The following is a 14,946-nucleotide window of genomic DNA, read 5'->3' as shown; positions in this document are numbered from 1 at the left end:
AAACTGAGCTCTGACACCTCTACAAATCCCTGCTTCCCTCTGCGAAGGGCCTATCCATTTACTTTTATGTTGATTCATCACCCTCTTATTAAAAAGCACTAGCTGGAGAGCACAGCTGTCATTTGCATTCATTACTATTAATTTATATTGGATGTTACTATGATTGGATCTCTTTGACCATGAATTACAATGTCTAGTCAGTCCTTGATCTTTAAAGGTGCTCTGCATTTATGTTCTGCGGTCTCAGAAAGGGCTAGCGAGATACCATCTTGTTATATCATATTATGATTGTTTTGAGAAAGTGTTGTCATCAGAGATTTATTATTATGGCTTGCTAGTTGATTATGCTATTGATATGAGTAATTATGAGACCTGAGAATTATTGCAAATGTGGTTAGTTATGATCTATGCTGAAAACTTGAATACTGGCTTGACATAGTTACAACAACAAGAGCAAACAAAGTTTGTAAAAGTTTTTCTTTCTTTCTTTTAGTTTGTCAACTGAATTGCTTGAGGACAAGCAAGGGTTTAACCTTGGGGGAGTTGATACATCTCCGTCGTATCTACTTTTCCAAACACTTTTGCCCTTGTTTTGGACTCTAACTTGTATGATTTGAATGGAACTAACCCGGACTGACGCTGTTTTCAGCAGAATTGCCATGGTGTTGTTTTATGTGCAGAAAACAAATATTCTCGGAATGACCTGAAACTCCACGGAACATCTTAGAAAAAAATAAAAAATCCTCGCCAAAGATGAAGACCAGGGGTCCCACACCATGTTCACGAGGGTGGGGGCGCGCGCCCCTAGGGCGCGTCCCCCTACCTCGTGGGCCCCCTGGATGCCCTCCGACGCCAACTCCAACTCTATATATTTGCTTTCGGAGAGAGAAAATCAGAGAGAAGAAATCATCGCGTTTTACGATACGGAGCCGCCGCCAAGCCCTAAAACCTCTCGGGAGGGCTGATCTGGAGTCCGTTCGGGGCTCCGAAGAGGGGGATTCGTCGCCGTCGTCATCATCAACCATCCACCATCACTAATTTCATGATGCTCACCGCCGTGCATGAGTAATTCCATCATAGGCTTGCTGGACGGTGATGAGTTGGATGAGATTTATCATGTAATCGAGTTAGTTTTGTTAGGGTTTGATCCCTAGTATCCACTATGTTCTGAGATTGATGTTGCTATGACTTTGTTATGCTTAATGCTTGTCACTAGGGCCCAAGGGCCATGATTTCAGATCTGAATCTATTATGTTTTCATGAATATATGTGAGTTCTTGATCCTATCTTGCAAGTCTATAGTCACCCACTCACTACTAGGGAAAACCTTATACACAGAAATTTAGCAACAGCGCGGGTTAAAAAAAGGCGCTAGTGCTAGATAGCAGTAGCGGTTCAGAATAAACCGCGCTGCAGATACGATTCTAGCAGTAGCGCGTGTGCCCGTAAAAGTGCTACTACTAATATTCCCATTGCTGGAACGATGGGCTACGCATAGCAGTAGCGGCCTTGCAGGAAGCGCGCTACCGCTAGGGCATGAGTAGCAGCGTGTTTCCCCTGTAACAGCGCTACTGCTAATGGAAATAAAATAAAATAAAAAACAAATGGAAAAGTAAATGAAAATGAAAGAAACAGAAAAAGGAGAAAGAAAAAAATAAAATGTAAAGCAAAATAAATGAAAAAGCGAAAAAACAGAGAAAGGCTTAGCTGTAGCGTGTGTTAGTAAGAGGCGCTGTAGCTAACGCAGCTGTAGCGGGTTTCGAGGACCCCCGCAATAGAAACAGAAAAGGAAATAAAAAAGAGAGAAACTTACATATGTATAGCAGTAGCGCGTTCTGGAAAAAGCGCTATAGCTACCTTAGCTATAGCGCGTTCTGCGAAACGCGCTACCGCTAGTTTTGACTTAACCAAAAAACTGTTCCCCCCCCCCCCCCCCGGCCACCACTTGCCCCCCAAATCTCTCGACCCACCCCGCCGCCGTCTCCCCGATTCGTCGTCGCCCCACTTCGCCGCCGTCTCCTGCCGACGTCGACGCCCCCGGAGCCACCAGAGCCGTGCACCGTCGACGCCATCGGAGCCGCCCCCAACGCCACGGAGCCGCGCGGCCTCATCAACGCCACTGGAGCCGCCGTCGACGCCACCGGATCCTCCCTCGCCGTCACCGGAGATGCCCCTGCCTCCCTCGCCACCACCGGAGCCATCCTCTGTAAGCCCCCACCCCTCCTCTCTCTCTCATGCATAGGTTAGCTAGTTTAATTATGTTAATTATCTAGGTTAGGGTAAAAATTTAGTTAGGGCTTTGACAGAGAAGTAGTTAGGTTAACTAGTTTAATTAGGTTAATTACCTAGGTTAGTGCAAAAATTTAGTTAGGGCTTTGACAGAGAACTAGTCAGGTTAACTAGTTTGATTAGGTTAATTATCTAGGTTATTTAGGCAAGTTTTATTTTAAAGATGATCCCTTCCTAGACTTTTATTGTTGATTATATCTTTTCATTGAAGTGGTCATGTTGTTTGTGCCCAAGTGGCTTTGTTGTTTCAATGAAGCTGAGTGGCCTATATATATTTTGCGGGAATGTTGATTCATTTCTGTTCCGGCAAATTTCAGGTTCTCGATTTGTCCACTTTTTAGCAAAGGTCATGCCGAAATTTTCCGTGAATTTCGGCATGACTTGTGCTACAAACTAGGACATATCGAGTGCCCGTGTGATTTGCCGCACCAGGAAGGAGTCAACGTTCCTGCAAAACAATAGGCCTTTTTTATATCATTATTCATTTTATTAGGTCTAGAATTAATTGACTAGATTTAATCATAGGAAACATGGCTAGCAACGATGAAGGACAGGGTTCTGGTGATTGCGACGACGCCTACCGGGCGGCAGACGAATTTTTTAGCCTTACCGATGATCAACCGATGTTATTGTTGGGCCCACCGGTGGCATCGGGGACTGAGACCGACACGCAGACCGGTGCTGAGACTGAGACCGGCACTCAGACTCAGACAGGCATCGAGACCGGCGCTGAGACTAAGACCGGCGCTGCCTCGGGGAGCGGAGCCGGTGTAGAACCGAAAGCAAAGAGGCAACGGGTTCCTAACAAACTCAGGACTACTAGAGTGGTGGTCACAGAGGTGGACGACGGCAATTTTGAGCCAACGGCGCTCGAGGAAGCGCATCGATGCTACGGCAATCAAATAGGCTGCATCGTACGGACAACCGCCACCATCAACGATGAGAAACTACAGAAGATAGAAAATATGAGGAGCTCCCTCCTAAAGAAGTTTCACCAGATATTCTTGTTCCCGAGCCGGAATGAGAAGGATTATAAAGATCCAGATGAGGACCCGGCAATGAAGAAGATAAACAAACATGCCATGACCAAGTTTAGCGACGCGTTGGCCGCCTGGAAAAATCGAGTGAAAGCAAGGATCATCGACAAGAAGGAACCCTACTCCGAGATTGTAAAGGATAATCCGACAATCACGGAAGAGCAGTTTCAAATATTCAAGGAGGCTTGCGAGGCCGAAGATGCCAAAAAAAGTCTAAGTACATGAAGGGGCTTCAAGAGAGGAACATTGGGAGCCACCACCTCGGAAGCCGTGGTTACGGCGGAAAGAGGTCCAAATGGGCCAAGGAGGACGCGGAAGCCGCGAGTCTGGGCATCCCAGACCCCTTGGCGGAGTTCACCGTCCCACAGGAGCGTGACGTCCTCAGGGCCCGGCACCGTTGGGACCCAGTGAAAAAGGTTTACGAGACAACACCGGTCATTACGGAGTTCATGAGACTACTGGTAATTTTAGTTTCTAATCAATTCGACTGCACACGTTAGTCATATTTGTAAACGATCGTTGTGCCTTTTGCAGAGAGAGCAGCACAGGATTGCGGCCAAAAGCGACTCGCCGTCTGAGGCATTGGCGAGGCCCAAGTGGGACACTCCATTCAACCGGGCGTTGAACATATTGAAACAACAACCGGTGGATACTCGACCATCGTATGGACGTGTGCACGGTGTCGGAGACGGCGCCACGTGGAAGAAGTACTACCGTGAGACCACGGAGGAGAGAAAGGAAAGATGGAGGTTAAATGAAGAAAACATCGACAAGAGGGTTGAGATTGCGGTTGAGAAGAAATCAACTGAGACAGTCGCAACAGCGGTAGCTGCCGCAAAACAGGTGGCTTTAGATATTTCTACTACCTTGGTTCCGGCCGTTTTCAATTGGACCAGGCAAAATCCAAAAAAAGATGCAGCGGACTTTCCCCTTGCTGACTTCTTGGCGGGGAGCAGCTCTACTAGCGTTGCACCAGTACCTGCAGCTGCACCTGCTCCCGCACCGGCTCCCGCACCGGACGTGCTAGGCGGTGCTTCGTCTTTGGCTGAGCTCGACGCCATCACGGTATCTGTCACACCGGCCCCCTTCAATATAAATGTATAATCTTCCATTTTCGTTGCCTTTCGGATGTCTCACGTCGCAGACTTTTCTTTGCAGGCCGACGAAACCCCGTGCACCATATTGTACACCATCGGCGACCAGAAGGTGGACGTGGGGAAGGCGACGATAATGGAGCCGAAGGAACCATTGTTCCACAGCCGGCCGATCCCCCCGAACGTCTTCAAGGTTTCCGTGGCCAGTGTCAAACCAGGCCACGAGAATTTGCCTCCTCTAGTACTACTGGGGGATGACGATGAGACACCGCGGCGGCTTGGTGATTGTTGCAATGCTGGGTGGGTCCTGTTGTGGCCAAAGAGTCTGCTTCGTCTGGAGGCGGCCGGGAGCACACCCACGAGCACGCAGCCTCAGCAAGGTATGAACATCAACACCCCACCTACCCAACTATCGTCGGGTGTCGGGTTGGGTGATAGCGGACGGGGTAAGGAGGAGGCTCCATTAGTCGCTGATGACGTCGCCATGGATGCGGATGAGGACGCCGATGGCGCTGCTGAACAGTATGTCTATACTGGCGCCTCCTCAGGGTTTGAGCGTCATGAGTCGGTGCCTGAATTGCCGTCTCAACATATTATGGACGACCTTCCGGTAGTAAAGAAGTTTAGGAAGAGAGCGAGGAAAGGCAAAAAAGCTGTTTCTATGATCCAGCCGCCTCAGCAGCCTCGGCTTCAGGACCATATAGATATCCCCGGTGCGGATAAATGGCATATCCCCGGTCAACCAATCCTACCTGCAACAGCGCTACGGGCCAGATTCGGCGATCTAAAGAGACTTCATGACGATGCGCTGCAGGTAGAGAAAGACCTCATCGCCTCGAAAGATCCAGGATACCCACTCTACGTGGTTAACGTTCCGCGGCAAATGTCGTACGTCGACAGCTTCCCCGCGGATAAGTTCTTCCTCCGATTCGATTACATATTCGATATGTTTCACGTGAAGAAGCTGGATTTTACGTTTGTCCGTCTTTATGCCTTGCACATGAACTACATCATCGGGGTTGAGCAAATATCTCATATCTGTGTCGCTGACCCGTACTACATGCACGAGGGCTTCTTGGGAGTCTGCGCAAATCACCGTGAATACGCGAGGGATTACATCGTCAATTTCATGCTCGCCAATAAGGACAAGGAGGCGATTCTCGTTCCTTATCATCCCGTGTAAGTCATCCACGCTGCTATCCTTCCTTCAATTTCAATCATTCATTTGCACGGTGGAGGCTAATTAATTTGAGGACTTATTTTGCGCAGCGGCCGGCACGCCATCCTCATCATCCTCTACCCCCGATTCTCCCACGCTCTTTACTTGGACTCGTCGAAGAACATTCACAAAAAGGATTACACCCACATCAAGGATGTTCTCGACAGTGCTATGTTTTACTACCAAGCAAGGGGTGGAGAGGTCAGGGACAAGAAGAGAAGGGGCAGCAGGGTCACCTTCGGCCATAAGACCGACTTCTGCTGCATCTAGCAACCGAACGATTCTCTTAATGATGGATTCTATGTCCTACACCACATGCTGGAGTATAGACGGGATCACTAGAACCCTTGCATGTCACCTAGATCCGGCGATGCCCATATTCTGCAATGGGCAATGGACATAGGAGATATCGAGGATCATCGACTTCGAGCTGAGTTCTATAACATCCAGCGCGAACTTGCCCAAATCATCATGAAGGAGGTCGTCGGAAAAACAGGGATGTTCTACGGAGAAGGACAAATGTCGCGGGAAGACGTCCGAACATGGATAGCCTCTCAGTGTCTCGACCTAAAGCCTTTCACTAGGCTCGGGGACTATCTCCCTGACTTGGATGGATGGAACGACATGTTGGAGTGATTGTCGATATATGACAATGTGCCTGTTTAGTCCATACTTTCTGTATGACAAAACTTTGAGTTATGCACGGTGAAACTTTATTTGTGATGTAATTAAACCGTCCTCCTCCTCGACTAGCGAAAATCACTCTAGTTAGGGCATTTTGGGGTACGATGAACTTTGTTATTTATGCTTATGATATGTTGTTTTTATTTTTGCCAAGTCTGTCTCTTTCTGTTGCTCAACTATATATGTTGCATATCATCGACTCATGTGATGATGCAGGTGCATAGATCATAGATGGCGAAGAAGTGCTATGCCAGGAGTATATATACGAAAAGTGGCCGGAGTGTCAGGCCCTTCCGGTTTCCGAGCGACAGGCAGTAGTTAGTTTAGAGGTTCACGCTAATGCGAAAGAGGGATACGAACTCATGTTCTCAAAGTGATAGCTCTTCTCGCGTATATCATTGTTTAGATGGATGACGATGTATTTGCATATCATTCGAGACTTGTATCGCTATTTTCGAGATGATGACGAGAGACCACTTTGTGTTGGATGATGATTATGATGATGACATGATTTGATGAGACTAATTGTATGTATATGCTATGATTACATTCGTATGTGTATGATATGCTAAAGATTATTGTATAAAGCCTATTCAAATACAAAACAAATATGCAGGAAAAAACTAATAAATAAACTAGTAGTAGCGAGGGGGGAAATTTAGCAGTAGCGCCGCATTGTCAGTAGCGCGTCCCAGCAAACAGCGCTGCAGATAATATCAGTAGCGCCCTTTCCCAAAGAGCGCTACAGCTATTCATGTATAGCAGTAGCATGGGACAACCGGCGCTACTGCTATACGTTAGTTGTAGCGCCTTATTAGTAGCGTCGATGCCCGCGCTACTGAGAGGCCCAAAACCCTCGCTGCTGGTAGGCTTTTCCCTAGTAGTGACAATGTGTTATGATCCGGCAACCCCGAAGTGACAATAATCGGGACCACTCTCGGTGATGACCATAGTTTGAGGAGTTCATGTATTCACTATGTGCTAATGCTTTGTTCCGGTTCCCTTAGATTCTAATAGGACCCCGCTGCCACGGGAGGGTAGGACAAAAGATGTCATGCAAGTTCTTTTCCATAAGCACGTATGACTATATACGGAATACATGCCTACATTACATTGATGAATTGGAGCTAGTTCTGTGTCACTCTATGTTATGACTGTTACATGATGAACCGCATCCGTCATAATTATCCATCACTGATCCGGTGCCTACGAGTTTTTCATATACTGGTTTACGCTTATTTACTTTCCCGCTGCTACTGTTAAAATCACTACAAAATACCAAAAACATTACTTTTGCTGTCTTTACTTTTGTTGCTGCTACCACCACTATCATATTACTGTGCTACTAAACACTTTGCTGCAGATACTGAGTTTCTAGGTGTGGTTGAATTGACACCTCAGCTGCTAATACTTGAGAATATTCTTTGGCTCCCCTTGTGTCGAATCAATAAATTTGGGTTGAATACTCTACCCTCGAAAGCTGTTGCGATCCCCTATACTTGTGGGTTATTAGGGTGCAGAAGGGCGGCCAGGGGCGTGCCCCGAGCTGTAGCTAGCGACGGGCGTCAGCGGCAGAGGAGGCGGCGTCGAGCGAGGCAGGAGGTAGCAGCGGGGCGAGCACGCGCGGGGCGGACGACGAGCGCGGTGACGACGCTGGGCAAGCGACGCAGCGAAGCGGGGTCAGGGTGGGCGGCGTCCGGGCGAGGCGCGTGTGCGCGCGATGGCGCGTCTAGTAGGGGAGGCCAGTGCGGAGCAGGAAGAGGGGAAGGCGAACGGGGCTCACTGCGGGTCGTGGGGTTCAAGGCAGCGGGGCTCGGGGAGGAGATGGAGACGACGGGGGACGTCCGGGAGACAGGCCGGTGAGGGAGGTGTGGTCGAGGCGACGAACGGCTTCGACGGGCGGGGATGATGACGACTGGGTTCGGCATCGGCGCGGGCGCAGGGCGTCGGGGGCGTCGATTCCCCCGACCGGATCCGTGTAGGAGGGAGGGTTGAGGAGGCGGGCAACAGCGAGGTAGCGCCGGGCGGCGACGGCGAGGTAGCGCCGGGCGGCATCGGCAAGGTGGCGACGGGGTCAGCGCGGCGGGGTGGCCTAGCGAGCGGCGACGAGGCACCTGCCCCGATTCAGATCGAGGGGATGCAAAGGGGGAGTAGGGCAAGCGACGTGGGAGTGGGGGGGAGTGGGTGGACCGACCTAGGTCACCAGGAGAGTGTGGTGGGTTGTAGGCGCGGTTGGGCCGGGGGAGGGAGTAGGGCCGGCCTGGCTGGGCCATGGCCCAGTTGGGCCGAGGGGAGTTCTTTCTATCTTTTTTTTGTTATTCTTTTGTGTTTCATTTCTAGTTTTCTTTTATTTTAGTTTTGTAAAATTTATCACTAGCACCTAACTTAGTATTTGTAAATATACTACCGCCACATTAATCCTTAACCCAAAATAATTTAATATTTTATGAAATTCAATAGGCATTTATTTCCCTTTATTTAATTGTTCTAACTACTGTTTAATTACTTTAGAGCCTTTATACTCTTTATCACAGATTGGTTTTCTCACCACAATTACCTATGATTTATCCGACACATTTAGAACATTTTAGTTTTATTTTTGAAAAACTTTTGTTGTTTGCCTTAATTTCAAATTTGAATTTGAATCGGTTTTGAACTAACGTGAGATTAACAACAGTAACTATGGTGACGTGGCATCATTAACGCAGGATTACTGTAGGTAATTATCTGGGCGTCACACCTTGGTTATTCCACATCGGTGTAAAACTGACAACAGTGGCCACTATGACAAGCCATTACATGTCAAATCAATATATGAAAGAAACTAAAATCAAGTGCCAAAGTAGCCAAACCAATTCAAGCAGCATTTGTTTTTCTTTGAGAAGTACCTCTTTTGCACAGGTTGCTGTATTTTGAGTGGTCCAGTGTTATGTTATATGTATATATTGTGCTTGACAGTAGAAATTTCTTCTACCTCTTGCTGCGTCAGTGTGCTTTTTTTTCTGGTCAAAGTTAGGCATTAACTTCAGTTTACAACTTACAGCAACTGGCTTCTCATGGATTGTTTGACGTATATGTGAAGGCGACGGGTGACACTCACATTGATGATCATCACTCGAATGAAGATATTGCTTTGGCAATTGGAACGGTGATTGTTGCTTTCCTATCCTATTATTAATATTAACTTGACTCTTGTACTTCTACAATAGTTATATGAATTATCGCTTACCAGAAGTTAGGATATCCATTTTGACCTCATTGCTAATTTGCACGCCATGTTTACCTCACAATGGACTGTCCTGAATTTAGTCTTCTGCAACCTGTATATACGAAAGTTTGCTGGGATGACTGTTATTTTATTGTACTTTCAGGCGTTACTTCAAGCACTTGGAGATCGAAAAGGAATCAACCGGTTTGGGCATTCTACAGCACCACTTGATGAGGCAGCAGTTGAGGTTATACTGGTATGCATAGCCATCTTGTGTTTACATATTATGAATATACAGTTTTTTCAGACTCATCTATCTCACACAAAAATGAAGAGTTGAATGATAATGAAAGAGCTGCAATGATTTTACTTCATATCTTGGCATACCTATTTTTTGTTCCATAGTGGTGATGCTGTCAATTGTTGTCACAGTGAATATGTAAATCTCTACTAATCAATTGAGTTGCGCCTTGTTGAGCATATATGCTTGTCGGTCATTTCTTTCCCCCTTGTATTCAGGATCTATCTGGTCGACCTCATTTGAGTTGCGGCTTAAGTATTCCTACAGCGCAGGTTGGCACATATGATACACAGGTAATTTGTGAAGTTTCGCAGCTGTTTTCAGTTTTCTGCGACGTTGATTACAAAAGCCTTTGATGTTCTGTTTCTGTATGTCAGACTTGAGAAATAATATCATTGTCACATCTGGCATATTCAGTTCAAGTTTATCCCTCCAATTTTTTTACATTCAACTCTTCCTCTCTCCGGTGAATAAATTTTGACAAATCTTAACAAGACATATTTGTCGTTTTTTAGCTTGTGTGATGAGATCTTGGTACCTGTACATTCCTGGTACCAACTTAGGTGAATAATAATTTATTTGTTTTTGTGGCAGCTTGTTGAGCACTTCTTCCAGTCTCTTGTGAATACATCTGGGATGACGCTTCACATCCGTCAGGTATATGTTGCTTCCGTTTCAATTGAAATCTTCTCCCACAGCAGGGTCAATAATGTGATGGCTTTCCTCTACGATGTCCCCCAGATGAAGTTAGCTAAATTGGCTTAACCCTGGGCTCTATTTTTTTGTTCCTTCCGAAGCTTGCGGGGAACAACTCGCACAATATTATCGAGGCATGTTTCAAAGCATTTGCCAGGGCCCTTCGACAAGCAACAGAATGCGACTTGCGCTGACGTGGCACTGTTCCAAGGTTTGTCCTGAGTCACTGCAAATATAGTTCAGGAAACTTTGTACAGTGCATATGGTTATAGCCTTATAGGTGTTTTAGAAACTATCTCATAGATGTTTCAGAAACTATTTCCTGCCACAAAATTCTTTAAAAAAGAAGCACTTAGCTGTTGGATGATTGCTGGTGACAAGGACCTTAGAAGCATACATAATCTCTAGTGATTTATCATACATTGGCTGGCATTCCTGAGTGTATCTTGCTCGACGTGCCTAATCGCAGCTCAAAAGGTGTTCTGTCAAGGTCGTAGTGTTGTTGCAAGATCAAAAACTGGATGCCCGCCCGCCTGGTGCCGCGATAGGAGGGCACAGATGGACGGTCTCCTTCTACATCTCTGTTGCTACTTGTGCTGGGAGTGGGAATTGGCGTGCCATCCTCTTCTCAGGGTTTATTTATGTTGCTACCACAGGCACTGCAATTCGGTCTGTTCCCAGGACGGACTGTACGTCTGATGATGAAGAAGTGCAAACAGCTTGACATTCTGAAAAGAGATTACGTCTACAAATATGGATTCAGGATAGGTGCGCGTGGTGTCGTGTCTGTAATAATGAGCTGACCATTCATTCAACAAAATAAAATGATGCAACACTTCTTCTTCGGTACAACCCCTGGACACATCAACGGTCCAAATTAAAAGATACCTTTTCGTGAGAATAAGTGAGTAGAGGTAGGATGGAAAATTAAGATGGGGGAGGCGTACCGCGGCGTACCGCGGCGTAGCAAGGCGCGTGCCGGTACGTAGGCGGTGTACGCCGCGTGAGGAGGAGGGCGGGCCCACGCGTACTAAACCTAATCCATTAATTCGGCGCGGATTAGGCGAACCATTAACGCCGGTGCAGTGAGCCGTCCCGTCGCCAGCGTCGGTCCGTGGGCGCGCAGATTCACACGCCACCGCCTGCCGCGCGCCTGCGCACGCCACCGCTTGACCGCCCGCGCACGCCGCCCTTATTAATCGCCGGCGCCGATTCGCACGCCGCCGCCTACCCTTCTGCGCCCTTGACTGCTCGGTTGCCCACCGGCATTGATCGCCGGCACCCCCGCCCCACCCACCACTACGCCTTATAAAAAGCGCCTCGCGCGCTCCGTCGGCTCGCACACCGCCCTCGCCTCGCCTCTCCTTCTCCCCTTGTCGCCGGCGTCCTCCTCTTGCGCCCTTCACCTCCTCGCGCGCCGTGCCTCTCCCTCTCGCCGACGATGACCCGCCCCAACTTGACGATGGAGGAGGCGGAGGAGCTCGCCCACTTCGGCATCCCCGCCGCGCCCGACGTGTGCCTGGCGGCGAGGTGGCGCCTGAGCGTCGACGGCGTCCCCGTTGCGCCGGTGCCCGAGGTCGGCACCCACCTCTTCGCCCGCACCGTCGGCCTGTACAGGGCTCGCCTGTCGCCGGAGGAGCTCACCGACCCCCAGTACGCCCCCAACAACCCTGGCTGGGCGGACCGCCTCGCCGACGATCAGCTGCGGCGTCTCCACGCCTACGTCGGCCCGCGCCCGCCCACGAAGCACAACCACGCGCGGCGGCATCAGCTCTGGGACGGCCGCACCTTCGAGGAGGTGGTCGCGCCGTACCGCGCGCAGGCGATCACCGGCGTCGTGCCTGCTCCGCCGGGGGATGGCTTTCAGCTGTACCGCCGCGGCGAGGCGCGCTCGACCCGTGCCCGCCTCGACTTCGGCGCCATGCACCCGCCCCCGCCCCGCGGAGGCCCAGGCGGTGACCGCGGCGCTGTCCGCCTCGGCCCCGGCGATCGCAGGAATGGCGCCGGGTCCAGCCGTACCGTGGGCAGGGACGGCGCAGGGTCTAGCCGCGCCCCTCCGCCCGAGCCGCAGCAGCCAGAGCCGGCATTGGTGGCGGAGTACAGGCGCTGGCGGCGGAGGCCGGCGACCCGGACGACATGCCGGGCTACCTGACGGCGCTCCGGGAGTCGAAGAACATGCCGCAGCCGCCGCCGCTCGTTCAGGAGTACCTTCAGGTCGCCCCGGGTGTCGTCCACCCGGAGGACCCAGAGGACTTTCCCGGGTACCACGCCGCGCTCGAGGACTCGATGGCTGCGCCGGCCGTGCCCGTGGTGCCCCTCGACGACAGCAGCAGCAGCAGCGACGACAGCGATAACGGCGACGGCCTGTATGACGAGGCAGACTTCGGCGGCGTGGAGGACGAGTAGTTTAGGGTTTATTTGAAAATGTCGTTTAGTAACGTTTAATTATTTTCGTAATGTTCTTTAGTTAAGTTTTATTTCTAGTACTATGTAAAATATCTATGAAAACTCTAATGAAATATCAAGTGTTTGAATAGATGGTTTTTAAATGTTGTTGAACAATCAACTGTTGAAATCGATACTGTTATTTTTAGTTTTAAAAATAGTTGTATTGTAAAAAAATGAGAAAAGAATTAAACTAGAAAAGTAAATATAAAACCAAACAATAAAAAATTGACATAATATTTGCAAAACAAGTTAGAAGATTTAAAAAAAACTATTGTATTGTAAAAAATAAAATTCAGAAAAAAAGTAAACTTGAATTGAAAAAAAACCTATGTAAACTAGAAAAGTAAATATAAAACCAAAAAATAAAAAATTGACATAATATTTGCAAAACAAGTTAGAAGATGTTTTAAAAAAAACTATTGTATTGTAAAAAATAAAATTCAGAAAAAAGTAAAACTGAATTGAAAAAAAACCTATGCAAACTAGAAAAGTAAATATAAAACCAAAAATAAAAAATTGACATAATACTCGCAAAACTAATTAGAAGATATATTTTTAAAAAAATTGTATTGTAAAAATAAAATATAAAATTAAAATTAAACTTGAATTGAAAAAAACCTATGAAAAAACCTATTTAAACTGGTGCGGGCGAGCTCCGGCAGGCGAGGTGCGAGCGGCCTGCCGCGGCGTTGCGCGTTGACTGGCGAGGTGGGCTGCTGTAAGGCGCACGTGCGAGCGACCTGCCGCGGCGCTGCGCGTTGACTGGCGAGGTGGGCCGATTTCAATAGGCCTAGTGGGCCGCTGGAAGGCGCGCCTGCGAGCGGCCGAGGACGCAGGGGCGGGGTGGATGGTTTCGTTTAGTCCCACCTCGCCCGTCGAAGGACGCCCAGACCGGCTTATATAGGGGAATCCATGCACCCTATCAGATAAGATAGATAGTAATAATGTGATTTGAGTTTGCATTGTCCAGGCAGCTCTGTCGCAGCTGCCCGGACAGTGTTACACTGTTCAGGCAGCTGCGGTAGTGCTGCTAGTGCATTGTAATTCAGATCACATCATTATTATGTATCTTATTTTTGATAGTTTAGCATTTTATGCAAAGTTTGTTTTATTAATACATAAAGTTTTGTAATATTTTTGTCCGGTCAGCGTTTTAGTTGTTTCAAATTCATGCATCATATTAAGAAGGTCAATTTTTTAATATGAAGAGCACGTTGCGTCACGTCCGGTCAACATTTAAAGTGTTTCGATCGAAAAAATTATAGAAAATTCATAAAATGGCAAAAAGCCACGAAACTTGCCATGCATCCTATTCATGATGGTACAAGACTGTGGAAAAAATTGGGTTCATTTGAAGGATGTCGAAAAATAACTCATTTTCGGACAGGGCCTTTGCTCCTACCCGAACGGTCTACGGAGAAGAAGGTCAATTTTTTGGACATCTTCAGAATAGCCTAAAATTTTGCATGTGAGTTAGTATGCCCACTCCCACACATAATCCAAAAATTTATGATATTTCGATACGAAGAGCACGCTGCGTCACGTCCGGTCAGCATTTAAAGTGTTTCGACTGAAAAAATTATAGAAAATTCATAAAATGGCAAAAAGCCACGAAACTTGCCATGCATCCTATTCATGATGGTACAAGACTGTGGAAAAAATTGGGTTCATTTGAAGGATGTCGAAAAATAACTCGTTTTCGGACAGGGCCTTTGCTCCTACCCGAACGGTCTACGGAGAAGAAGGTCAATTTTTTGACATCTTCAGAATAGCCTGAAATTTTGCATGTGAGTTAGTATGCCCACTCCCACACATAATCCAAAAATTTATGATATTTCGATACGAAGAGCACGTTGCGCCACGTCCGGTCAGCGTTTAAAGTGTTTCGACCGAAAAAATTATAGAAAATTCATAAAATGGTAAAAAGCCACGAAACTTGCCATGCATTCTATTCATGATGGTACAAGACT

The 14,946-nt window shown here is 47.8% G+C and overlaps 1 pseudogene; it reads left to right on the top strand.

Moving 5' to 3' along the window:
- Positions 1-11,025, top strand: part of LOC125540950 (imidazoleglycerol-phosphate dehydratase 3, chloroplastic-like) — a 36,214-nt pseudogene extending 25,189 nt beyond the window's left edge.
- The last annotated feature ends 3,921 nt before the right edge of the window (positions 11,026-14,946 follow it).

The sequence above is a fragment of the Triticum urartu genome, chromosome 2A (genome assembly GCF_056163025.1).
Source record: "Triticum urartu cultivar PI428250 chromosome 2A, HENAU_Tu73, whole genome shotgun sequence".
Lineage (NCBI taxonomy): Eukaryota > Viridiplantae > Streptophyta > Magnoliopsida > Poales > Poaceae > Triticum > Triticum urartu.
This window is presented reverse-complemented; position numbering and strand designations above follow the sequence as displayed.